Source organism: Bubalus bubalis, chromosome 19 (genome assembly GCF_019923935.1).
Source record: "Bubalus bubalis isolate 160015118507 breed Murrah chromosome 19, NDDB_SH_1, whole genome shotgun sequence".
Lineage (NCBI taxonomy): Eukaryota > Metazoa > Chordata > Mammalia > Artiodactyla > Bovidae > Bubalus > Bubalus bubalis.
In genome coordinates, this window is record NC_059175.1 from 37,159,882 (window position 1) to 37,186,018 (window position 26,137).

The 26,137-nt window shown below is 37.6% G+C and overlaps 1 protein-coding gene across 5 annotated transcripts in view; it reads right to left on the bottom strand.

Moving 5' to 3' along the window:
• The window catches only part of NIPBL (NIPBL cohesin loading factor), a 209,768-nt gene extending 191,298 nt beyond the window's left edge, over positions 1-18,470 (bottom strand). For all 5 annotated transcript variants that reach the window (XM_006059558.4, XM_025270602.3, XM_044932727.2 and 2 more), the window contains exon 1: positions 18,164-18,470. The gene's annotated coding sequence lies outside the window, so the exon portion shown is untranslated. The remainder of the gene's footprint in view (positions 1-18,163) is intronic.
• Between the last annotated feature and the right edge of the window lie 7,667 nt (positions 18,471-26,137).

A 26,137-nucleotide genomic window follows, 5' to 3' on the forward strand; every position in this document is an offset into this window, starting at 1 on the left:
TACTTTTAACCTTGATTTAAGACTGTAAGGCAATGGCACCCCACTCCAGTACTCTTGCCTGGAAAATCCCATGGGCGGAGGAGCCTGGTGCACTGCAGTCCATGGGGTCGCGAAGAGTCGGACAGGACTGAGCGACTTCACTTTCACACATTGGAGAAGGAAATGGCAACCCACTCCAGTGTTCTTGCCTGGAGAATCCCAGGGATGGGAGCCTGGTGGGCTGCTGTCTATGGGGTTGCACAGAGTCGGACACGACTGAAGCGACTTAGCAGCAGCAGCAGCAGCAGGAGAGATATTTTAGGTCAGCTTTGAAAGTCATTTTCAAATAGCCATTAGTATCTATAACAATTTGACCAAGTCACTAAAATTGTTTAATATCCATTCATCCAAAATGTGGAAAGTGATACAGGGATAGATTGTATTCTTTTTAAACAGCCAAAAGTTACTCAACTTATGTTGGCTTTAAAAGCTATAAGCTAATTCTAACTTGTATATCTATATCAGAACTATAATAATAAATTGAATAGTACCTTGGATATTCTCAGTTAATAAAGAAATTCTAGGATTTCAACACAGTTTTAACCTTAAATTTTATATATCCTTTAAAAAAATCTACATAGATTTAGAAATGTTGTCCTCATAAAAATAATTCTCTAACAGACCAATTAATAATTATGCACATTGCCAAAGAAAAGCTTAATGTCGTCTCAGCTCTGAGAACCTGAATGAAGTACTAGGACTCCCACATCTACCACACACCTGAATGTCCCACTGACAAGCCTAAAACCGTAGTATCATCTCCCTCCCTTACGCCATATCTCCATCTTTTAATTCTTATAACCTTCTCCTCTTATATTCCAGATCTTAGTGAGTGGAACCTTCATACTTCAAGGTCCACAAATATGAAACTTGAGAATCAATCCTCAACTCTTTTCATTCTCCATTACTCAAATGACCTACATATAAACACCAAACTGTATGCAGGCTAATTTCTTAATTTTCACTGTGGATTTCCCCTTCCACATTTTCACAGTCCTAACTGAGAACTTCATCAATTCCTAGATGTCCTCCCTAGCCTTTTTTCTATCTCCTATCTAATCTCTGTATTGCTGCCAAAATCTTTTGCAAATACAAAATATATTTTGTTACTAAGTAATTTCTTGGTTTTCCAACATCTTTAAAATAAACAGAATTTTTAAAAGCATATACATTGATCCATAATCTAGACTCAGCCCCTTTCTGCAGCTTCAAATCTTTTTGGAATATTCCTTTTCCAACCCTATGCTCCAATAATCTAACCATCTGCAGTTTCTACAATCAAACTGTTGCCCCAGACTCCCAAGTCTAATTAATGGCTTGCTAAACACAGTTTATATACCATCTCTAGTCTAAATTAGATAACCCCTCTCAGTGCCCTTACTGTATCCTCTTTGTTAATCTTGATATTATAACAAATTCTTTATCTGTCTTTTATTAGACTGTTAAGATCCTTGAAGGCAAGGATGAAGAATTTTATTTCACCACTGGTAATGCCTTATAGTTTCTGCGACAGAGGAAACACCTGAGGTTTGATGAACAAGAGAATGAATATGAAATCCCAGCCAAGTCCACATCACACTAGATACTTCATATCTCAAATATTAAGTCTACCCACGCACCTGTGGGCTTCCCTCATAGCTCAGTTGGTAAAGAATCTGACTGCAACGCAGGAGACCCAGGTCCTATCCCTGGGTTGGGAAGATACCCTGGAGAAGGAAATGGCAACCCACTCCAATATTCTTGCCTAGAGAATCCCATGGACAGAGAAGCCTGGTGGGCTACAGTCAATGGGGTCACAAGAGTTGGACACAACTTGGCAACTAAACTACCACCACCTCGCACCTATGGTACCTTATTTTTTACAAAGGAGGCAAAAATATTCAATGGGGCAAAGACAGCCTCTTCAATAAGTGGTGCTGGGAAAACTGGACAGCTACATGTAAAAGAATGAAATTAGAACACTGCCTAACACCATACACAAAGATAAACTCAAAATGGGTTAAAGACCTAAATGTAAAACCAGAAACTATATAACTCTTAGAGGAAAACATAGGCAGAACACTCGATGACATAAATCAAAGCAAGATCCTCTATGACCCACCTCCTAGAGTAATGGAAATAAAAACAGAAGTAAACAAATGGGACCCGAATAAACTTTTAAAAGCTTTTGCACAGAAAGGAAACTATGAGCAAGGTGAAAAGACAACCCTCAGAATGGGAGAAAATAATAGTGAACGAAACAACTGACAAAGGATTAATTTCCAAAATATACAAGCAGCTCATACAACTCAATACCAGAAAAACAAGCAAACCCAATCAAAAAGTGGGGAAAAGACCTAATAGACATTTCTCCAAAGATGACAAACAGAGGGCTAACAAACACATGAAAAGATGCTGAATATCGCTCATTATTAGAGAAATGCAAATCAAAACTACAATGAGATATCACCTCACACCAGTCAGAATGGCCATCATCAAAAAGTCTATAAACAATAAATGTTGGAGAGAATGTGCAGAAAAGGGAACCCTCCTGCACTGTTGGTGGGAATGTAAATTGATAAAGCCACTAAGGAAGACAGTATGGAGATTCCTTAAAAAACTAAGAACAAAACCACCAGATTACCTAGCAATCCCACTCCTAAGCATGTGCCCTGAGGAAACCAAAACTGAAAAAGACACACGTATCCCCATGTTCACTGCTGCACTACTTACAATAGCTAGAACATGGAAGCAACCTTGATGTCCTACAACAGATGAATGGATAAAGAAGTTGTCATGCACACACACAATGGAGTATTACTCAGCCATTAAAAGGAATGCATTTGAGTTGGTTCTAATGAGGTGGATGAACCAAGAGCCTATTATACAGAGTGAAGTAAGTCAGAAAGAGAAAGATAAATATCATATAGTAATGCATATATAAGGAATCTAGAAAGATGGTACCAAAGAATTTATTTGCAGGGCAGCAATAGAAAGACAGAGAGAACAGACTTATGGACACTGGGAGAGGGGAGGAGAGGGTGAGATGTATGGAGAGTAACATGGAAACTTATATTACCATACGTAACATAGATAGCCAATGGGAATTTGCTGTGTCTCAGGAAACTCAAAACAGGGGCTCTGTATCTACCTAGAGGGGTGGGAGAGGGAAGGAGATGGGAAGGAGGTTCAAGAGGGAGGGGACAAATGTATACCTACAGCTGACTCATGTTGAGGTTTGACAGAAAACAACGAAATTCTGTAAAGCAAATGTCCTTCAATTAAAAAATAAATTTAAAAAGAGAGAAGCAAAAGAAAGAAGAAAAGGAAAGATATACCCATCTAAATGCAAAAAGAAAAAAAATATATTAAGTCTAAGTAATAGGACTTACCAAAGAACTAATTTTTCTTTTCAGTAAATGGCAACCTACTCCAGTATTCTTGCCTAGGAAATCCCATGGACAGAGGAGCCTGAGCCTGGCAAGCTATAGTCTGCTGCTGCTGCTGCTAAGTCACTTCAGTTGTGTTCGACTCTGTGCGACCCCACAGACAGCAGCCCACCAGGCTCCCCTGTCCCTGGGATTCTCCAGGCAAGAACACTGGAGTGGGTCACCATTTCCTTCTCCAATGCATGAAAGTGAAAAGTGAAAGTGAAGTCACTCAGCCGCGTCCGACTCTTAGCGACCCCATGGACTAAAGCCTACCAGGCTCCTCCATCCACGCAAGAGTGCTGGAGTGGGGTGCCATTGCCTTCTCCGGCAGGCTACAGTCTATGGAGTCACAAAGAGTTGGACACAACTGAAACAACTGATCTAAAATCTAAAATCTACTTAAGGCTTTTCTGCAGATAAAAAACTGATGACGTCTTAAGTAAACTATATCTCTAGGACCTGCTTACTCTCTTCTTTCATTTATCTAAATTTCTTTTTTTCCCCTTTGCTTTATATTTTTATTAGTCCATAAAAATCCTAAAACCTGAGAACTCTCAGTTTACATTGAAGAAATGGGCTTAATGACTGGTCTAAATGTTACTTGGCTAGTAGCTAGTTTAGACTAGATTCTATGCAAATTTCACTATACAAGACCTCCAAATGCTAACAGTTTGAAAAATTCATAAATTTTACTATGAAATTCAAAAATATATTGAAAAGAGACCACAGCCACAACAGTAGAGAAGAAAAACATTTAAATGATCTAAGAATAATCTTAATAGGAAAGAGGAATCTATATAAAACAAACAAATTCACTGAATAAAAACATGAATGAAAATAAAGATTAAGAAAGAGTAAACTATTTTTCAAAATACATATAAAGAGCCATACAAAGGTTCAAACCTTTTGCCTAACTAGAACCAATGGGATTCTACCCTAAATGAATAAGGCCCCCAAAGGGGGAAAAATGTACATATAAAGATGTTCCACTACCTCATTTTTGTACAGAAAAGAGGTGATAGCAAGTAAAATGTCCAAAGTAGAATGACTGACAAAATTATGGTTCACCCACTGACAAAGTGTTGGGTAACTTTTTAAATATTTATGAACACTATGTAAAAAATTAGGAAAACCTTTATCATACAACCTTAAGAGAAAACAGGACTAGGTGCATATATTTATACCATAAACACATATTTAACCAGAATTACATTCATATACGTATTTTTATTAAAAACCTAGTACTTCTGGCTCCCAAGAAATCTAAGGGAATGGAGAGTTGTTTAAGCATGAAATTTTTATAAAGAAAATTAAAATTTTGGTGGCTATCCTCTAGTTGAAAACAGAATCACTAAAACCATATGATAGCAGAGGTAGCAACACAGCTCAACAGCGAGATGGCATATTAGAGATTCAGATACTGAACTTCACCCTAGGACAGTCGCTCAGTCGTGTCCAACTCTTTGGGACCCCATGAATTGCAGCACGCCAGGCCTCCCTGTCCATCACCAACTCCCAGAGTTCACTCAAACTCACGTCCGTCCAGTCGGTGATGCCATCCAACCATCTCATCCTCTGACATCCCCTTCTCCTACTGCCCCCAATCCCTCCCAGCATCAGAGTCTTTTCCAATGAGTCAACTCTTCGCATGAGGTGGCCAAAGTACTGGAGTTTCAGCTTTAGCATCAGTCCTTCCAAAGAAATCCCAAGGCTGATCTCCTTCAGAACGGACTGGTTGGCTCTCCTTGCAGTCCAAGGGACTCTTAAGAGTCTTCTCCAACACCACAGTTCAAAAGCATCAATTCTTTGGCGCTCAGCCTTCTTCACAGTCCAACTCTCACATCCATACATGACCACAGCAAAAACCATAGACTTGACTAGATGAACTTTTGTTGGCAAAGTACTGTCTCTGCTTTTGAATATGCTATCTAAGTTGGTCATAACTTTCTTTCCAAGGAGTCAGCGTCTTTTAATTTCATGGCTGCAATCACCAACTGCAGTGATTTTGGAGCCCCAAAAAAAAGTCTGACACTGTTTCCACTGTTTTCCCATCTATTTCCCATGAAGTGATGGGACCAGATGCCATGATCTTTGTTTTCTGAATGTTGAGCTTTAAGCAAACTTTTTCACTCTCCTCTTTCACTTTCATCAAGAGGCTCTTTAGCTCCTCTTCACTTTCTGCTATAAGGGTGGTGTCATCTGCATATCTGAGGTTATTGATATTTCTCCCGGCAATCTTGATTCCAGCTTGTGCTTCTTCCAGTCCAGCATTTCTCATGATGTACTCTGCATATAAGTTAAATAAGCAGGGTGACAATATACAGCCTTGATGTACTCCTTTTCCTATTTGGAACCAGTCTGTTGTTCCATGTCCAGTTCTAACTGTTGCTTCCTGACCTGCATATAGGTTTCTCAAGAGGCAGGTCAGGTGGTCTGGGATTCCCATCTCTTTCAGAATTTTCCATAGTTTATTGTCATCCACACAGCCAAAGGCTTTGGCATAGTCAATAAAGCAGAAGTAGATGTTTTTCTGCAAGTCTCTTGCTTTTTCCACGATCCAGTGGATGTTGGCAATTTGATCTCTGGTTCCTCTGCCTTTTCTGAAATCAGCTTGAACATCTAGAAGTTCATGGTTCACGTATTGCTGAAGCCTGGCTTGGAGAATTTTGAGCATTACTTTACCAGTGTGTGAGACAAGTGCAACTGTGCAGTAGTTTGAGCATTCTTTGGCATTGCCTTTCTTTGGGATTGGAATGAAAATTGACCTTTTCCAGTCCTGTGGCCACTGTTGAGTTTTCCAAATTTGCTGGCATATTGAGTGCAGCACTTTCACAGCATCATCTTTCAGGATTTGAAATAGCTCAACTGGAATTCCAGTCACAAGCATGTTGTAATTTATAAGTCATTTTAAATTCTAGTGTTTAGGGCCCGTTACCTTGATAGTGAGGACATACAATGGCACTTTGAAATAAGCTAAAAACCATGAATAACTGGAAATGACTGAAGAACTGTAATACCTCTCTCTCTATCCCACCAACACCTCCCAAGTCCTAATATGCATATCTGGATTATGCAGGTCATTTTAGCCCTGAGCCTATTAAATTGTCCCTTAGCACTGAGGATGAAGTCTAAACTAATACTTGAAATCAGGAGCAAAACTGTTGTGGGAACAAAATAGAACGAACTCAGAAACACTTTTGTACACAGACCTTCCTCTTTTCCAGCCAAACAAACCTAACTGTCCAACTGCAAGCAGTTAAATCACATAATTCTTTGCTTTAAAGGCTGCCCTTCCAGTGGTCTCTTCCTTCTATCTAATTGAACATTTAGCAAGCCCCATCTATCATCTGTCACTCCAGTCAATCCTTTATCTCAAAACTGTAACACAATTCAAATTCATGTATTCAACTGTCTGCTGAATGCTTACTATGTGCAAGCCACCACAAACTCAATACCCAGGCAAGGTTCTAGGTCAGTCTTTGTCAACAGCCTTTGTATTGATCCTACTTTCTCAAGAACATGGCAATTAGCACTAGAGCAAAATATAGCACCTATTATTTCTTTAGTTAGAAATTCTAGATACAGTGAAGAAAATGTTTACTTCATTTTTCAAGATAGCATCACATTTTAAGATACCCTTCACAAGAGATACTCAGGGTTATTTAAATCAGTAACTAAGCAGACCCTCCTGTTCCAACTGGGGAATAAGAAGATAACTTTTTTCTAAGAAGAAACATTGTAAGCTTATACAAAACCATAAGCAACAACTTCCAAACTCATAGACAAATAATACAGCTACAATATATGACTCTTGCCATTAAAAATGTTTGCATGCATAACAACTGAATGGTACCATATCCCCACTGCTTTTACTCCTTTAGTTTTGTTATCTGCAATAAAAGTGAAAATGCTATTCAAGTAAACTTGTTTTCACAGTAATAGGAAAGTCAATTAAAAAGCTTCCTTTGCTCCTACATTCTCATTTTCTTTTTAATTCAGACTCTGCTCCTGAACACATAAACACACGATAGTTAAATGAATGTACAAATCTATGAAATATAGTGCTCTAAAAGTAAGAAAAAACTGTTCTACTTGATACACTAGGCTCTAAAGAGGTCCTGGATTTTAGATATGGGAATGGGTACAGAAGACATTCACATTTAAGCTATAAAACATGAATGTTACTGAAAATGATACCTTAATTTTAAATATCAGAGCCCAAACATATGAGCAAAAAGTATCCTAACACTAAATATATATTTTGCAATTACCTCTAAATCTTTCTTAAAATGCTATGTTATTTCACTCAACTAGGTGTATGCACATGCCCACTCTCAGAATCAAATAGTTAAGGAGGGATGGATTCAAGTGATACTCAGATATACCATGTCAGAACATGGTAAACAACTCATTTGGAGATACACTAAAGAAGAAGGATCAAGTATTATCAGCAAGTTTCTAGTTTAGGCAACTTGAGTTAATGATGGGAACACTAACCACTTCACATAGTTCTAAGAACAGTTTTTCTTTTTGAGTGGGAGGGGGTAAGGGTGGGGAAGAACTGACAAATGAGTTCAGATTTCTATACTACTTCTGAATTTATAGTTTGTATGGGACATCAGGAGGTGCCTAGTAAGACAGCTGGATCTGTCTCAGAAGAGAATTCTATTCTACAGATAAGATTTGTGAGTGATCACCATGTAAAAAAGTTTAATAAATAGATTAAATCAATAGGAAGAGAGAACAGAATGAAGGCTGAACAACCACCCTGGGGACACCAATATTTAAGGAGTGGGCAGAAATGGAAGAGTTAGCAAAAAGATCTACAAACGAGAGAATGATATCCCTGAACCCAAGAGAGAACGCTGTTTCAAAAAGTGAGGGGTGAGGGGGAACAGAACAGGTGGTCAAATAAAATGACCCTTCTTTTCTCATTATCTGCTCCAACTTCCAGTAAATAGCACTACTTTAAGCATTAGAAGAGAAGCAATGACTCGTTCTTCACTATAACCTATGCTCTATTTTTAGTTTAAACAACAAACCTGAAACCAACAAAATGTAAACTCAATTTCTGGCTGTAAACTCACCACTGTTTGAGCTGCTATGTGCTGCTATGTTCAAAATACATGAAGTTACCTATTTCAATTATGATGAAAAAGAGGCCAAGGTCTATTTTACCTACTTGGTAGAGCATCTAACCTAACAGAATTAACTAGTATAAATAAATGCCACTCGAGAGTAATGTAAATCACAACATTTCTGGTGTTGAGGGGTGAAAATGTGAAAGTGTTAGTCATTCAGTTGTGTCCATGACCCCACGAACTGTAGCCCGCCAGGTTCCTGTGTCCATGGTATTCTCCAGGCAAGAATACTGGAGTTGGTAGCCATCTGCTTCCTTGAGGGATCTTCCTGACCCACGGATTGAACCTAGGTCTCCTGCACTGCAGGCAGATTTTATACCATCTGAGGGGTAAATTTGGGAAAGGAAGATTGTGTCCAATAACAAAGCAGCTGCAAGATCTGAGACAAATATCTAAAACTGTTCGAAGTATTTTTCAACAAGGTGGTACCAAAGTGGTAGAGTACATTAAATTCAATTTCAAAACTCAGATACCAACAAACTATTAATACATGCAACAACATGGATGGATCTCAAAAGCTTTATGCTAAGAGAAAGAAACCAGACACAGAAGCCTACATATGTATGATTCCACTTATGTGACAGTCTAGAGAATATATAACTATAGGAACAGGAATTTAGATCTGGCTGCCAGGAATTAGAGTAGGGGTGAGATATTGATCACAAAAAGATATAAGGGAACTGCTAGAGGTGATGAAAATATTAATGTCTCTACTAAAGGTAGTAGTTTCAAGATAATGTTTCTCAAAACTCAAACTGTACAGGAGCAATAGTGAATTTTATTGTGTAAATGCTGAAGCTGAAACTCCAGTACTTTGGCCACCTCATGCGAAGAGTTGATTCATTGGAAAAGACTCTGATGCTGGGAGGGATTGGGGGCAGGAGGAGAAGGGGATGACAGAGGATGAGATGGTTGGATGGCATCACTGACTTGATGGACGGGAGTCTGAGTGAACCCCGGGAGTTGGTGATGGACATGGAGGCCTGGCGTGCTGCGATTCACGGGGTCGGTCACAAAGAGTCGGACACGACTGAGCAACTGAACTCAACTGAACTGACTGATACCTGAATAAGCCTAACTGAGACAGAGGATGAGATGGTTTGATAGCATCACCGACTCAATGGACATGAATTTGAGCAAATTCCAGGAGATAGTGGAGGGCAGAGGTTGCAAAGAGTCGGACACCACTTGGCAACTGAACAACAAGTCTTACTTAAAAAAAATTCAGTCACCATATCATTATTTCATTTAAATAACATTTTTAATGCTCTGTTCTAATTACAGTTGACTTATCTAAATTATTAGACATAATATTTAAATTAGCAAAGAAAATAATAACTACAATAAACCAATCTTAAGCTTGAAACAAGGTATTTAGATACTTTCCCTCTTACAATAAATCGCAGTTATCTTACTTGCAATTCTGCTACCCAGGGGAGCAAAACAAAAGCCCTTTCCTATGTTTTACAATCCTAACAGCCAAAAAAAGAACTTTTAGGTTTTCCTTTATATATGTTTCATACAGATTGATTGGGATGTATGTAAACACTATCATACAGTTTAATTCTAATTAATTGGTTCAACAAAAATGTAATGAATACCTACAACACAGGACAAGCACTGTGATGGTGTTACAGGCATAAAGATGGAAATAATAGTCTTCTTGCTTGCATACAGCTGATGGTTTAGTATGACTGAAGACAAAGGAACAAATTATTTTATCAAGAGATATAAGTAATAAACTGACAAATGCTATTAAATTAAATGACCAAGGAAACTTTCACAAAAAAGTTTGCTTTCTCCTTAAAAAAAAATTTCTGGTCACTGAGCTGATGTTTTGAGAAGTACCATATCTCTAGAATGAAGTAAGAATGCTAACACAAATATACATTTTCCAGTTAGTATCAAAATGCTTTTTCACCAGCAATATTCTGAACTTACGAAGATATCAGAATCTGAGGCCTTTTAAACTGAAATGGCAACCCACTCCAGTGTTCTTGCCTGGAGAATCCCAGGGACGGGGGAGCCTGGTGGGCTGCCGTCTATGGGGTCGCACAGAGTCAGACATGACCGAAGCGACTTAGCAGCAGCAGGAGCAGGTTTCATAAACATTAATAATACCAACTATATTCACCAAGCTATGTAAAAATATGCTTAGGAGGAGACACAGATTAAACAGACACTGACAGAAAGAGGGTGAGATACACAGAAGAGGGAAAGAGAATATTAATAGATTTAAATAAAAAGCATATATCATATGTGTCTTACAGGATAACCTGAAGTAACTTGAAGTAGGTTATTGCATAAATGTTGGATTTTTAATCTTTTTCAAAGGGAAAAAATGGTAAGAGTAGCTTTTAGGCCATTACATTTCAACTTTCCACCTTAAGAATTTTCTAAGACATAGGCAGAACCCTAGGAAAAAGCATCATGTTATGTGCGTCAATTTTTTTTTTTTTTTTAAGAATAGTATTTTTTTTAATGGGAGTTAGGCCCATTATATACCCAGGTAACATTTCAATTTGATCATTACCAAAGAAAAACTAAATTACATATAGACTACACTCAGATCATCAATTTCTTTAGACAGAAACTGGCAACCCATAATCCTATCACACAAAGAAAACAAAAAGTAGATTTTAAACTCCTGAAAGGGTTAAAATAGATAAGCAACAAGGTATATGAGATAGCACAGGGAATTATACCCAGGAATTATATCTTATAATAACCTACAATGGAATATAATCTGCAAAAATACTGAAAATCAATATGCTATATATGCAAAATTAACAATATTGTAAATCAACTATACTTCAATTAAAAAATAAAACATAACAAATATAGGGGAAAACTAAGCAAAACAAAAGAAAAAAATAAAATCTTGAAAGAGTTGTCAAATAGCAGTGTTGAGAAAACTCAGTGATGTATTTCTTTACTAGGATTAATTTCAAGACCATGTTAGTTAACTAAAAAATTAAATACATCATTATAAAATTGGTATTTTTAGAGTAAACTCTAGTTTGAGTTTTAATAATTCCATTAGTGTTTCAAGCACTGCTAGTTTTTGAGGTATCTAGAACCAATGACTATTTAAAAAAAAAACAGTACTCATAAAGTACATATGCATTTCACTGGCACAAGACTAAAGAACTGAGAAGTACAGATGACCCAAATAAGCTCACTCTAACAAAAAGGAATCCACTTATTTCAAAATTATGTCAATGCTTCCAAATTTCTCAAGAGAGGTAAAAGTATACCAAAGTACTTTAACAAATAAATGTTACCAATTCCATGTTTTTGCATCCTGAAAAAGTTTTTCCTTTCTGCCAAAAGGTACATACATACAAAAAAAATTTTTAAGAGTCTGGTATATTACGTTAAATGCCATGCTATGCATATGTAAGATGGCAAAAAAAAAAAAAAAAACCAAAACCTACATCAATTATGTTGAAAATTTAATGTATTCTTGAGAACACTTTTTAATGCTTAACATTTTGATAAGAAATAATTCAAGAATCACAACAATACTGTGAAAATAAATATTGTGGCTTTTCCACAAAAAATAAATGTGGCTTTTCTACATTTTCAAAAAGTATAGCATGCATTATATTTAAACATCAATATTCTATTTAAATATATATTTGTACATGGAAACATCTTGCATATTTTATATGGTATGTTTTAAAAACTGTATCAAGTAATCAATCAGCTATAACTGACCAAAAAATTTTAGAATTCCTCTTTTCTAATTATCTTCAGGATCTCTTTATAAACTACACAAGAAAAACAAGTTTCACTATTTTATAACCAAGCCTACCTTTTTTATCAAGAAATAACAGACAAAAAGAAGTATTATAAATCTTGAAAAGGCAGCATGGTAGAATGGAATGACTAGATGTTTTAAAATCAAGACACATCTGAGTGGGATCCTATCTTTAATACCTGTTAGATTTGCCACCTTGGACAAATTATTAAACATGATGAGCTTCAACTTTCTTGTTTGTAAAGTGAGAACATTATCACTAACCTCATTGGATAGTTGGGAGGTTCAAAAAATCATGATAAAACAGTGTAGTGGTTAAGGCTAATGGGTAAAGCATCAACTTGAGTCCTTTCCCCACTTTCTGCCACTTGTTAGCTGTATGACCTTAGTCACTTAATCATTCTGTACCTCAGTTTTCTCATATATCTTAGAGTAATAAATATAACCAAACTCATACTGTACCTTAAAGAATTGAGAAAATCCATATAAAGTGCCTGGCACAGTCACTGGCACATGGGATTCACTCAGTAATACTACATATGACAAATGTAAGGCACTGACACAGTGCCTGAAACAAAAAAAGATCTTAAATCTTCATTTTCCTAAATGAAGTTCTAAATTACTTTTTTTTTTTTACTATTTCTAAAACTCAAATTCACCCCTGAAGATAAATATTTGCCATTAAAGATGAGAAAAAGACTACTTCAAAGTCTATAAAGTTATTTACTAAAGGAATCCTCCTATAACTGTACGTAATGACAATAGCTCTGCAGTGAGTGCACAACTTCCCAAGCTGAGAACTTCAAAAGGATCCACATTCTTTGGCTACACAAATACTGGAATTTTTTAATAGTACGAGTCATACTTATTTATAGATTCATATACTGTGATACAATTAATCATATATATTTCTATGAATAAATGCACTCTACAGCTCAATTTTCTCTTTCTAGAAAGATGCTTTGACAATTTCAATTCAATATAAAAAACTTAAAAGTAAAAAATTCAGACATTAACAAACTCAAAATGAAAATATAAGGCAGTAAAGATTTCTTGATTTCAAAATTATTGAAATTACTATTAATGTATATAGCATATATAGTCTGAATTTTATTTTAGTTCTTTGCCTACAGTATATAATTTCCTTGACTACATGACTTTAAAGTATTGAATTAACTGAGGAACTAAAGAATAATATTAAGAATTTACTAAAACTAGAAATGTGGAATCCTAAATCCTTAAAAACAATATAAATCAGGCCAATTAGAGTAATTATAAGACAACAGACAATTTTCTGATATTTCTAGCCTCAGTTTCTTCATCTGTAAATGGTGGGTGATAACTGTTTCTATTTCATGAGCTTGTTAGAAGAATTAGAGTGGGGTCACCCATATGTAACACAATTCCTGGCAAATAAAAAGCCCTCGAAATCTTATCCAGTGGGCAATTCTGTATCAACAAATGATCTCTCCTAGTAAATCACTTTGGGAATAGAAAGGAACCTGCCTTAAAATATAATGCAATCTGACAAAACTCAATTCATTAAAATTGACTCCAGATTTGATGCTTAAAATTGCTTTTAAATCAACTAAAAATGCTAATATTCCACTCTAGTCATTAAAAAATTGAATAAAAATAGAACTTTAAGAAGTCATTATTCACTACATATATAGTCAATTCACTTACACTCCTGAAGAGAGACATATGTAAATAAACTCAACCACTCAAACAGCAAACATATATACACAAAGGGAAGATACCTAACAGAAAAGTACTATTTTCATACCAGGAAAATACAACCAAAAGACAGGTATCATATCTCTCTATGGAGATGAGAAAAGCACCTTGGACTCAGATAATCGGGGAAAAAAAAAAAAAAATCACAGATGGTATCAGTGTCAGCACTGAGCAATACCTAGCTTCATGACCAAAGCTCACACGTTACTTAAAGCAACATAATCGAATAAGAAACTATTAAGAGTCAGAGAATACCCTAATCTCCCACTGAGTCACTAAGTGAATCTACACAAATCACGTGGCCTCTGAGTTTTTTCATCAAAAAGTTGAAACCACACTGGTCATTCATCTTGCATAGGAATGAGAATATTTATGAACGAACTCAGGTCACCTTGAAAAAGAACTAATTTAAAAATACAAAGAATAATTACTGACAACTGCTAAAAATAGGAAAAGAACTTTCTTCAAAAAGTATATTTTAAAATGAGTTTTAAAAGCTATAGGAAACCATACATTACCACCAAAGCCAACTTAGTATCTCAGGATATTAAAATAAACATGTCAACTAACCACTTAGTTACTAGTTCTTAGTCAGTAATTTCCTATTCATTTTATAGCAAATAAACATGATAAACAGAACTGAAGTTACACATGTATGAAAAGAATTTTTATTTAACTCAGTCTTCTCAATCACTTTATATAAAACTGAAATCTTACATCATCTTAAAAATTTCAGAATTACCTACAAAGTATGCTTTACCTAATAAGCAATGGAGTGGGGAAATTTAAATGAAACTGTGTAAAACTCAAATTCTTTAGTTTTTATCTACTTTTTATTATTAATGTTTACATCTTATTTTGGGAGAGTAAAAATACTACCATAGAGCATACCAAAATATAACACAGATGTGTTCAAATGTTTAGACAGCAGTTTGATGGTGAACTGGTTACCAAAATATTAAATATGAAATTAGTTCAGGAAGTATTAGAAAATACATGTTTAAGTTGGGTAGCCTGGCTCCAAAGAAAGAAAGCTTCACATCTGAATTGGTACAGCGTTGCTCGTATTATTTTTGAGATTCAATAATGATCATTATGCAGAAAACCAAAACTAAGTTTACTACCATACTGAAAACTCTCACTTTTCATCCTCAAAGAGAAATTGAAATTTCTTCAAATACAAGTCCTTTCTTCTTAAAGGTGGACAGTATTATAATGATCCCTAGCACAGGTTCAAAAAGCTTTCGAACAACTACAGTAAACAAATTTGTTGAATGGCTTTCAAAAGGAAACATCTGATACACTCATCTCAAAACACTAAAAGTAATTATTTACTATTCAACTTTAACTTGATTTACTAGACTTTCATGATATACCTTAAAACTATTTTCTTTTCAAGTAATTATTGTAAGTTACTAGTAACTTTGCAGACTCAAACGAAACAATAAACCATACTGCTGAAATTTCCTCTAGGTATACCATAAAGTATTTACCCAAATAATATAACTAGCACTGTAAGATCTATGGAATACTTAGAGCTGTTTCCTTCCGCTGAATTAAAAAAGAAAAAAGAAAAGAAATACAAGATTAGCCCTGGTGAGTATTCCAACCAATACAGGAGAGTACAGCAGACTATTCATAATCTCTAGGGAAACAAATTATTCTTTCCAACTAAGTTATCAAGAATGTAAAGTTCAAGTTTAGGTTTTACTAAAGTTTCGCAATATCTTCTCCTTTAAAAATAACCTATTTAACTGGTTTGGACCAAGCAAAATATTGTCAACCTACTTAAAAGAAGTATTTATGCTATCTGAATGAAAGGTATCATACAACCTGTATTACTTACAGATTACTAAATATGTAGAACTAGGAAAATAAGGTCTAATAAGAACTAATTCACTATAATGCCAAAGTAACAACAACAAAATCAATCAGTATGACATACTGATTCAAACATGTGTAAGTAAGCTCCCTTTATAACTATAAAACGCTAAAGATAAGTTTTTCCTGTTGATGAAAACTAAGCAAGCAGAACTCCACTTTCCATCACCTTTAATTGAAGGATGTTCATCCCTTGACATACATCTCAGTATTTTATTTAAATAAAGTTGTAAAGACAATCACAGGTTCTTATCAGGGCCTTTTTCAACATTAATATTGAAGCCCTTACCCCGCCCCCTCACCCTCAAATCCTCCGCTTAAGAAATGAACTGTTCCTACCTTCCGTATTCTCCTCTCCCCCCCAAACCCTTCCCCAGTCCCCATTCGCGTGCCCCCCACCCAGTGTAGGCCTGAGGCCCTGTAGCAAACAGTGTCTAACAGGAGCAGGCAGCACAAAGACAGGAATGGGAGATTAGTGGGAGGGAGGGAGGCCGGGATTGGGGCTCAGCAGGAGCTTCAGGCTTTTTAAAATTCAAACTGCTCCCTGACCAATACAAATCACGGACACGCTACTGACTACTACACGGATTTATAGCATTAAAAACATGCCTAGTACGTGACAGCTATATTAACTTCACTCTTTCTAACATTTATCCATACGTTTGCAGGAAATGTGGAACAGTTTACTTTAAGCACAAGGCTAAACTCAAAAATCACCTTCAGAAAAGTTACTTATTCTACGACGACATAATTTAATGAGTTGTAAAAAATTTGAACCAACGTAACACTCACTAATAAAACAAGGGACTTTGTTGATCAGTGTTGCTTCATTTTAACCAATGCAAGTTTTCCTTCAGTGAATATGAGACAAAGTATCAAAACAGTCTAACCCAGGAACAATTATTTTTCTATGCAACTTGTATGGCTGAGGACTTTTAAACTGGCTTTTCCCTTATACCAACCTACATAATCAACGCCTCCACAAACAAGCTCCAAGCACTTAACTTACTTGTGAGCTAGAATTTAAGATAAAATTGATATTTTTCTCCAGCATTTACAGATACATTTGACCTATTAAAATGACACCTCTCTCATTACACAGTCAAACATCATGGGCACAAACAGCCAATGACAATCCTGGGACCTCAAGAAGATCTGCCCTGACATGAAAGGATGGCACCTTCCACATTTTTTTTTAACCTCCCAGGGATTTTAAGCATAACTTCATTTCTGTCTTTTTAAAGAAAATTGGATGTACTTGTATCTCACCGCAATTCTCAGAACACTTAAAAACCTTTTTAAGCTTCTACACGTTTAGATCAGGAAGTACCTGAGTGTTTCACGTACAATCATTTAAAACTGTCCTTATATAACGCACACAAATATAAAGTGGCAGGGTAAACCTGTCAAGTACTTTATACTTGTCTCTGAATAAAAAGTCCATGTGCAACACACTGTCAAACAACAACATAAAAGCGCTTTGCGTGGGTGGGGGGGTCATATGCAGTGTCTACTATACTATGGTTTTCTGTATTAAATATTCATGTGGACGATTTAATTCTCCTTAAAAAGAAAATGAGTCTTTATTAACTTTCCAACGTCCAAACAAGTTTTACACAGGAAAAGAATTACCACTGGATCCGTGTCTGAGTATTTACATTTGTCTCACTAACTGAAACTACTTCCTCCCTTCATGGGGTCACAGGGGGAAGAAGGGGGGTTGTTTGTTTCACTGGGACGTTCCCCACTCCCGGACCAGGAAAGTTGTAAATATGGGGACGGTCAGGGCACATTTGCTGTTAGTTGTATTGTTTCCGCCTCCTCACTAGCTACAGCTCTTCTCCCGGGCGAGGCCTGTCACCGACCAGCAGTAGCTCCGCTCAGCCCGGAGCTCTCCTAATCCCCGAGCTCAAGTAGATTCCGCTGGCCCGCGGCCTGCACTCTCCGCCGGGCCTACGCCTCCCCGGCCGCCCGGCAGGAGCCCAGTCCCCGCCACCGGAGCCGGCCGGGAGAGGGTACAAAACCACCGCCACCCAGGGCGGCTGCCACCAGAGAGGAGCGAACTCTAGACTCGCCCGTGGCGGAGACCTGGGGCCGCTAAGGAAACGGCGGGGAGGGGAGCGAGGAGGAGAGACGCTGAGGACCTGGCGCCGCCGCCGCCGCCGCCGCCGAAATAAAGAGCAGGAATTTACCTGGGCGAATCGGCGTCTGAATCCAAGGGGAGGCCGAGGCCGCTGTGGCGAGAGACTATAATCCGGGCCGGGAGGGGGGGTGGCTACGGCTCCTCTTCCGTCTCCTCAGTGCGGGGAACATGTAGAGCCGGGGGGAGACCAGCCGAGAAGACAAATCGCTGCTTCTTCTTCCTCCTCCTCCTCCTTCTCCCACATAGAAACACTCACAAACACCCGACCAGGGGCCCGAGCTACCGGGGGGGCATCGCCGCCGGCCCGGGAACCAATCCTCCAGTCGGCGGGGGCGTCCCTCCCTGCGGCTTGGTGGTGTCGGGTGAGTCGGTACCGACGGAGGGAGGGGGGGGAGGGCGGGGGGGAAGGAGCCCTGTGTGTGTCTCTCTCTCGTTCCGTCTCTCCCTCTCAGAACAAAATGCCGACCGGAAGTGCAGCTGCAGGAATGACTCCCTCCGCCGGCGCCAAACACTAACAACCACCCCCTCTTCCCCACTCCACTTCCGCCACCGCCGCGCCGCCGCCGCCACTTGGGCTCGCGTCTTCGGCCGCGCCGCACTGCACAGCCCGCGCCGCTCAGCTCCGCACCGCACCTGGGGCCCGGAGGCGGCCGGCAGCGACGCGGCGGGGGTCTCTCCTCCGCGCCCTTCTCGTCGGGGCGACTGTGGACGTTGCCTTTTAGTGTCGATCCTGCGGAGCGGCGTTCTCGCTGTGGCACGGGCGGGCCGGGTCTTCTCGGTCTTTATTTTCCTGGAGGCCGGCCGGAGCGGGGCCTGAGCCTCAGTGGTGGTCGTGTGCGTGGGGGGCGCTCAGGCCCGGACCGGCTGCAGGCCACGCACGCCGCCCTAGCTGCTCGTCATTAGCTCTCGGGAGCCGAGCTCAGGGCGGCCACGTAGAGGACGCCCGCGATCCGACGGCGACCGAGCATTTTTTAAATGGTGTCTCTGCAGCGGGTGGATGGATGTATCGTATTGTACACTCTTCTCTCTTTTTGAGAGGCCGGACTTTACGCCCGTCTCTGCATTATTTCTGCGGAGTAAGGACGCAACCCTTGGCGGAGGCGAAGATTCTCAGCTGGATTGAATTGGAATCGTGTTTGTAATGCATTTATTTCTGGAAATATGTGGTCTTTTCTGGGCTCGCTTTTTGTTGGCGGTGGTTTTGGCTCTTGCCGAGCAGTCGGGATAAAGGCCTGTAGGCGACGCTGTTCGAGCGAGGAGCCGGCCTGCGGTGGGCCCGGAGCGCGCCCCATTCTAGGTGTGGGTGGAGCAGAGCGCGCGGGGAGAGCCGGTGGACTGCGGGCCTGAGGCCCGCCGATTTCAGACAACGTTTTCCTCTTTACGCTCGAAACAGAGGTCCTGACCAAGGCTGGAGTACAGATGCGATTCTGTGTACAGTACCGAGCCTTCTGTAGTCTCTTACTGAAACACCTGAAATAACTTTATCATACAGTTCACTATTAAGTTTACTTCTGTAAATTTAGAGGGTGCTATTCTTCGGGTAAAAGTGCCTAGGTAAGCGGATTTTATTCAAATGGGATGAAATTTGTGTTATATTAAGAGTTTACTTAAGTTGTATGTGAACTGTATTTGTCTGTGTACCAGTACGCTGAAAGTTAAACAGGCAAATTTGCCCGCGGGCCATTCCTTTTGCCTCAGAGATCGCTACAAGGACTAAATCAGATCTTAAACGTCTCTCGAGCCGGCATTTGCTTAGCGGGGAGTAAGAGCCGAAGCCTTGACCACGGCCTGAAGGCGGTGCGCGCGGTGGGGCGCGGGGAGCCGCCTCGGTCGCGGAGCCAGCAGGGTGTCTGCTCCGCCTTCTGCCTGGCTCCTTCCCCGAGTGCCACAGAGTTTCTCTCTTACTTGCAGGGTTTTGCTCGGCTGTCTCCTCGGGGCTCTGTGGCCTCTCTTTAAACTGGACGTTGCCGATTCCCTCCTCATTTTTATCCTGCAGGCATTCTACTTATCATGCTTGTTTATCTCATCTGTTTGTACCGATAGAATAATTAATGTAATCTCCGGGAGGGCGAGGTTCCCCCCCACCCGGCCCGCCCCAAACTGGTATTTTGTGTAGAAAATACTGCCTGACACAGAGTATTTGCTTAATAGCTGGTTAATGAATGAACGATGATTATAAGGGCCTTGACCTCACCCCACACATACACCCGTTTCTGAACTCTATTTCTTACGTGTATATATATACCTATATGCTACAGAGAACTTTTTTGAAAGGTGTGTGAAAACAAAAGAAAACCTGGGGGGAAAGAGCACGTTTATTACGAAGTTCTAGGAAACGGCACTACTTCTAGACATTGAAAGCCCCTACAAGCACCAGAAGCCCACAAACTAGTGATAGTTACATGTTTTTAGATAAATGGGCTTGCTCGGGGACAGTACATTATGTGATCCATTGGATTATTCATATTGCTTTCCTCTCTTCCTGAATCAAACTGCATTCTTCATCCATTCTGTACTCTTTCTTGAAAAATCATGCTATTTTCACTAAGTTAAAGTATGTGAAAATTTGGTTGGCTTAGTCCAAATCCAGCACTGCTGTAGAAATTCATTCAGCAAGTACATATCGGGCACAAAATATATGCCGCCCGGCACAATGATTCAAAAGATGGTGTGTTTCTGAGGCTTAAAGGACTACATATGGCTACTTTGGTTACTACTCAATTATGCTGTCAAGCAAAGCAAACGCTAGTTAGATTTATTTTTACAGTTTCATTTTGAAGAAAAGGTTCAGTGAAAGCTGAGGTCAGGCTTAGTTTGGATATTTTAATTCACCTTTTAGTTTGCTGTTCATTTACTTACTTTATTATGATAAGCACCAGGTATACCAATAAGTTAACTGATAAATTAATTTTTGAAAACTGAAACAAATTTAGAATTTTTAGTTCCTAGTGGTTGGATGAACAAGACTTTTAAATTAAAATATATGCTATAAGCCTTTGGGAATTATTTCATGTTTGGAAATTTTGGACAAGAAAAGACAATCTTGATAAGTATTTCGTAACCATTAATACAATTAATTAGACATTGTCTAGGAAATCAGTTTGTTCATTATTAAGCACAGCTTTGAGTAATATACAGATGGTTCAGAATGTGTTTTTCATTCCTTTTTAGAATACCAATATTTCACTTTTCTTAAAGAAGCAAAATTATCTTCTTATGTACTTCCTTAAATGTTACTGTTAAGCTGAAAATTTTGCATGTTCAGGTAACAAAAGTCTTGGCATTGTTGTACCATTTAATTTAAAATTTTAGGTATTTTTAGTTTCTTCCCTCACTACTTAATAGGAACTTACTAGGTGCTATAATTAGCTTTTACAGTAGGCACCTCCTAAACATTAGTGAATTAAAAACAGGATCTCTGCCTTTAAGTGGTTTAACTTGTAAATAGTTTATAACTATTTTTTTCCAAGTCTTAGAACTAATGAAATTGTTTCAATGCATAACAGGATATTTCTCCATTAAATCAATTAGTGTTTTGTTTTCCTAAGTTTAAATATCCAAGTTGAGATCTTATGTAGACTCTACTAATATAATCTTAGTGTTTAAAACTTTTATGTCCAAAATCAGTTGATTTATGGTGGTGGTATGTTTCACTGCTAGATCCTTGGTTTATCAATTCTTAGTTTATATGGTAGCCCAATAAACCTTTAATCTGACCTTGTATTGTCTCCTTTAAGTACTGAGTTGCACTACTCACTTTTTTGCCAAAGATATTCCTGTATATTCCTATATGTATTCTTGATCAATAAGCTCCAAAAGATTTAATAAAATATTTAAAAATGTATGATAAGTATTAACTATTGAATGTCATTAACAGGAATTGGTATAGTTGGCAAATTATGAGTTATTTTATTTAAAATATCTTTAAGATACAATTTTCCATAAAATGATAGGAATAAAACATTTTAGAAAGTAATTTTCTTCTCATTATGTCTACCATTTATCAGTGATAAAATTAACTTACAGAGACAAATTTTGAAAAAACAGACGTAGTATATATATGTTTTGTAGATTATTTCAGACTACCCAAATTATTTCATATATAGGATATTAAAGTTACTTTAGGATGATTTTTATCTTAAATTTTGATTTAGTTATAGATGTTGATTTGAGTGTGAGCTACAAAATTATCAGTCTGTAAATGTTTCTATTTCAAGTTTTCAAAGTAAATACCTTAATCAAATCTCTGATAGTGTTTATGACAGTTATTCAGCATATCTTATCCATTTTTGTTAAGATGGTAGAAATGAATGGTTTTTCACTTGAATGACTTTATGTTGGCCTTTGAGAGAATAGGCTTAGTCTTTTCATTAATCCTTCTCACCTCCAATTAAGGATTTTCTCTAAATTCATAGATTTGATTATTCATTGTTCAGTCGCTAAATTGTGTCCAATTTATTCATACCATCCATTTATAATCCTGTGACATTCCTATATTGTTCTTTAAATTTTTGTGTGGCTATGCCTTGTTTTCCTGGATCAAAGTGACTGGTTATGTGTTAAACTACATTGTAAGTTTCACTGTGCATTGCATTACTGTGGGGCCCTCAAAAAATGTACTTCTGGAATATAAATTCAATATAAAATTATTTTGAGTCATTAAATCTTCATGAAAGCCTAACCTTACGGAACCTACACATGTGCTTAATGTGAACCAGAGAATTAAACTCTACATGCATTTTAATACTAATGTGGAACAACTGTTTAAAATTGATTTTATCAATGAGGGAAAACATACAAACTCCATTGAAAACTTAACATCTAAAATAGGTATAAAGGGAGTGTTTATGATGCACATTGGGTCATGTACCATTATGGGTCATGAAATAAACTCAATGGGTTAAGAATGGTGTTTTTTATTTGAAATAGATGAAGTAATCAAAAATTTTAAGAGTACATCACATAATAAAATCTGTATAAACATTAATTCTGTTTATGTGTGTGCATGTGCTAGGTTGCTATTTTTTATTAGGGATATTGGCCAGAAAAAGTTGTGTTTTATCTACAGTTCAGATTTTCCTTTACTTCCTTAGAAAATGAAAAAAATGCTAGAAATTTATGACTGCCTGTGAAATAGTGAGGAATTTTAGAGGAGGCACTAGGATATTTCAGAGAAGATTTTATATTCCTTAGTCATTGAAGTTCAAAGCGAACTGCTACCTTCACAAAGTAATTATCATATGAACAAGTTATTCCCTGAAGATAATAGATACTCCTCTGAAAGATAACAAACTTTCAGTAAGCATTTTCTCTCTAGCCAAAGTAAGGAATAATTTCTTAACTTTATGTAAATAGTTAACTTTCACTTGCCATCTAACTCATCTATATATTTAAGTAAGTGTACTTAAAATTGTGTACAGAATTCAAAAGGAGAGAATTGTCTAAAGAATTGCAAGGGAGGCAGTATGCTATGGTCAGTGGGATGAAGACTACCTACCAAACAGAAAATAAGAATTAAAATTTAGACATTTCAAAAATTTAAGCATTTCATTACTTAACCATTTCACCTTATTTCAGTCTAGATTTCAGTATTGTGATGTTGGTGAGTGTTAATAAAAGGCTTTTTTCATACATATGATACCAGTACCCTTTCAGTTAGTTATTTAAGACCTAGTTTGATTAAAATCTTAGCTAAACACAGAATTCTAGAGAACTGACATGAGAATCTCTAATTCAATTACTGAACCAAAGTTACTCACCCCAAGTATTACATTTCACCAGTAAGATACAAACCCTATTGAACTAAGAAAGGAATTATATTACTAACCAGCAGAGGGAGCCAAGTCAGTCCTGAAAGATAGTACAAAGAAAGACCACATGACTTCCTGTTTTGAGTTTGTTGTGGCAGCTGTTCAGTTTAGCCTACCAAAAAGCCAAGTAAAAAGATAGGAAGGTTACCAATGTATCAGATGTGGATAGGGTAACAATTGTAACTGTCAGAATTACCTTGCAGGAAGCAAATTGAAAGAAAACATTTATGCTTAAGTTGAGGACAGCCCTGCAAAGAATGCGCAGCATAAAAGAGAATTCCTTAAAAAAAAAAACACACATTAAAAATTAAATGAGTAAAATATGCAAACTAACATTGGCTTTCTTTCTACTATAGGTGGCGAAACTCAGATGGATCAGAACAAAGTAATGATAAGCTTATTAGCCATTGAACAGAACCAAGTAGAAATATTAATATAAAAGTGGAAAATGTCTCAGTAGTATAACCTAAAAAATAGTACCTTAGGACATGATGAATTACTAGATGTAACAATAAGCCATTTCTTAATCCATTTTTATTGAAAGCTGAAAATAGTCTCTAATAGGCACATTTTAAATAAAGTTGGTACATAGATTGATCTTACATTAAAGTTATATGTAGTTGTTCTCATTACCCTCTATAAACAAAGCAAAAAGTTAATACCTTCTTGGGTTTCCCTGGTGGCTCAGTGGTGAAGAATCTGCCTGCCAATGCAAGAGACAGGTTCAGTCCCTGAGCCGGGAAGATCCCACATACCTCAGCACAACTAATCCTGTGTGCGACAAATGTTGAGCCTGTGCCCTAGAACTGAGGAGCCTCAACAACAAGTCTGGGTGTCCTAGAGCTCCACAGTAAGAGAAGCTATTGCAATGAGAAACCCACACACCACAACCAGAGAATAGCCCCTGCTTGCTACAACTAGAGAAAGCCCCTGCTGCAACAAAGACCCAGCACAGCCAAAAATAATTAACTTAAATTTCTTTTTAATTTAAAGTTATACCTTGTTTCATTTCAGCTGTTTGGGGGAATATAGCGGCTAAAGGGCAGTTCTGGAGTCAGGTTATTGAATACCTTCTAAGAACCTCAAAATCCTTGATAGAATGATTTTTGGAAGCAAATATTAAGAGCTGGGTGTTAGCTAACTATCAAAATTTAAAGGCCCAAACAATTATAGTTTAATAAACTAAAATAATGGTAGTCTAGGTGACTTAGCATAGCATAGCATAGCATAGCCACTTACTCATTGAAAGGTATGTGGAAACCCTGTGCAAAGCACAGACAATAGATTCAGGCAAACTTTAGCTATAGGTATATTTACTTAGGAGCTTCCCTAGTGGCTCAGTGGTAGTGAATCCTCCTGCAATGCAGGAGACGTGCATTTCATCCCCAGGTCAGGAAGATCCTCTGGAGAAGGAAATAGCAACACCCTCCAGTAGTCTTGCCTGGGAAATCCCATGGACAGAGGATCCCAGCAGGCTACAGTCCATGGGATTGTAAAAGAACTGGACACGACTTAGTGACTAAACAACAGTATTTACTTAAGTGTTCATTATAAATATATACTCCTTGAACATGTACTATCTCCATAGGACATAGAGCATGTCTTCATTATAAACTCGACAAAATTCTTAATATCTTGTTGAAAGATTTAATTTCATTATATGAAGAGTCGTAGAAATTCAATATGCAATCCATTGAATCCAAGGAGATGGCACTTGGAAGCAAATCGTTTAGTATTGAGTACTAGAAGGTAGATTGTCAACCTCTGTAAGTCAGTTCTTTTATAATACTGCATTATACTGACATTCAATATATTGTCATCTGGTGTCAAATCAGTTAATCACAGCAATGATATGTAGTAAGTAAAATTCATCTAATACCAGTCCTAGAGACATTTTAGTGCCAAAAAAGAATTTAACCAGTATTACTACTAATTATGTGCTTTTTTTACATGTAACTTGCTATAAATATGGGCTGTTAGAATTGCATAAACAGCCTGACCTTTTAATTATACTTTTTATTTAGTTAGTGTTTTCATCCATGGGAAAAGCTATAATGATCTTTTAAAATGTTCATTAATAAAGTGGCAATAGTTGGCCATGAAACATTTCTTTATTGATAAGCATAATAGTAGGTTAACTCATCAAGACTCAGTAAAAACTATTAAGTCTGTCACAAAAGTCAACATTTCACAGTCTAAAATATGCAGTATGT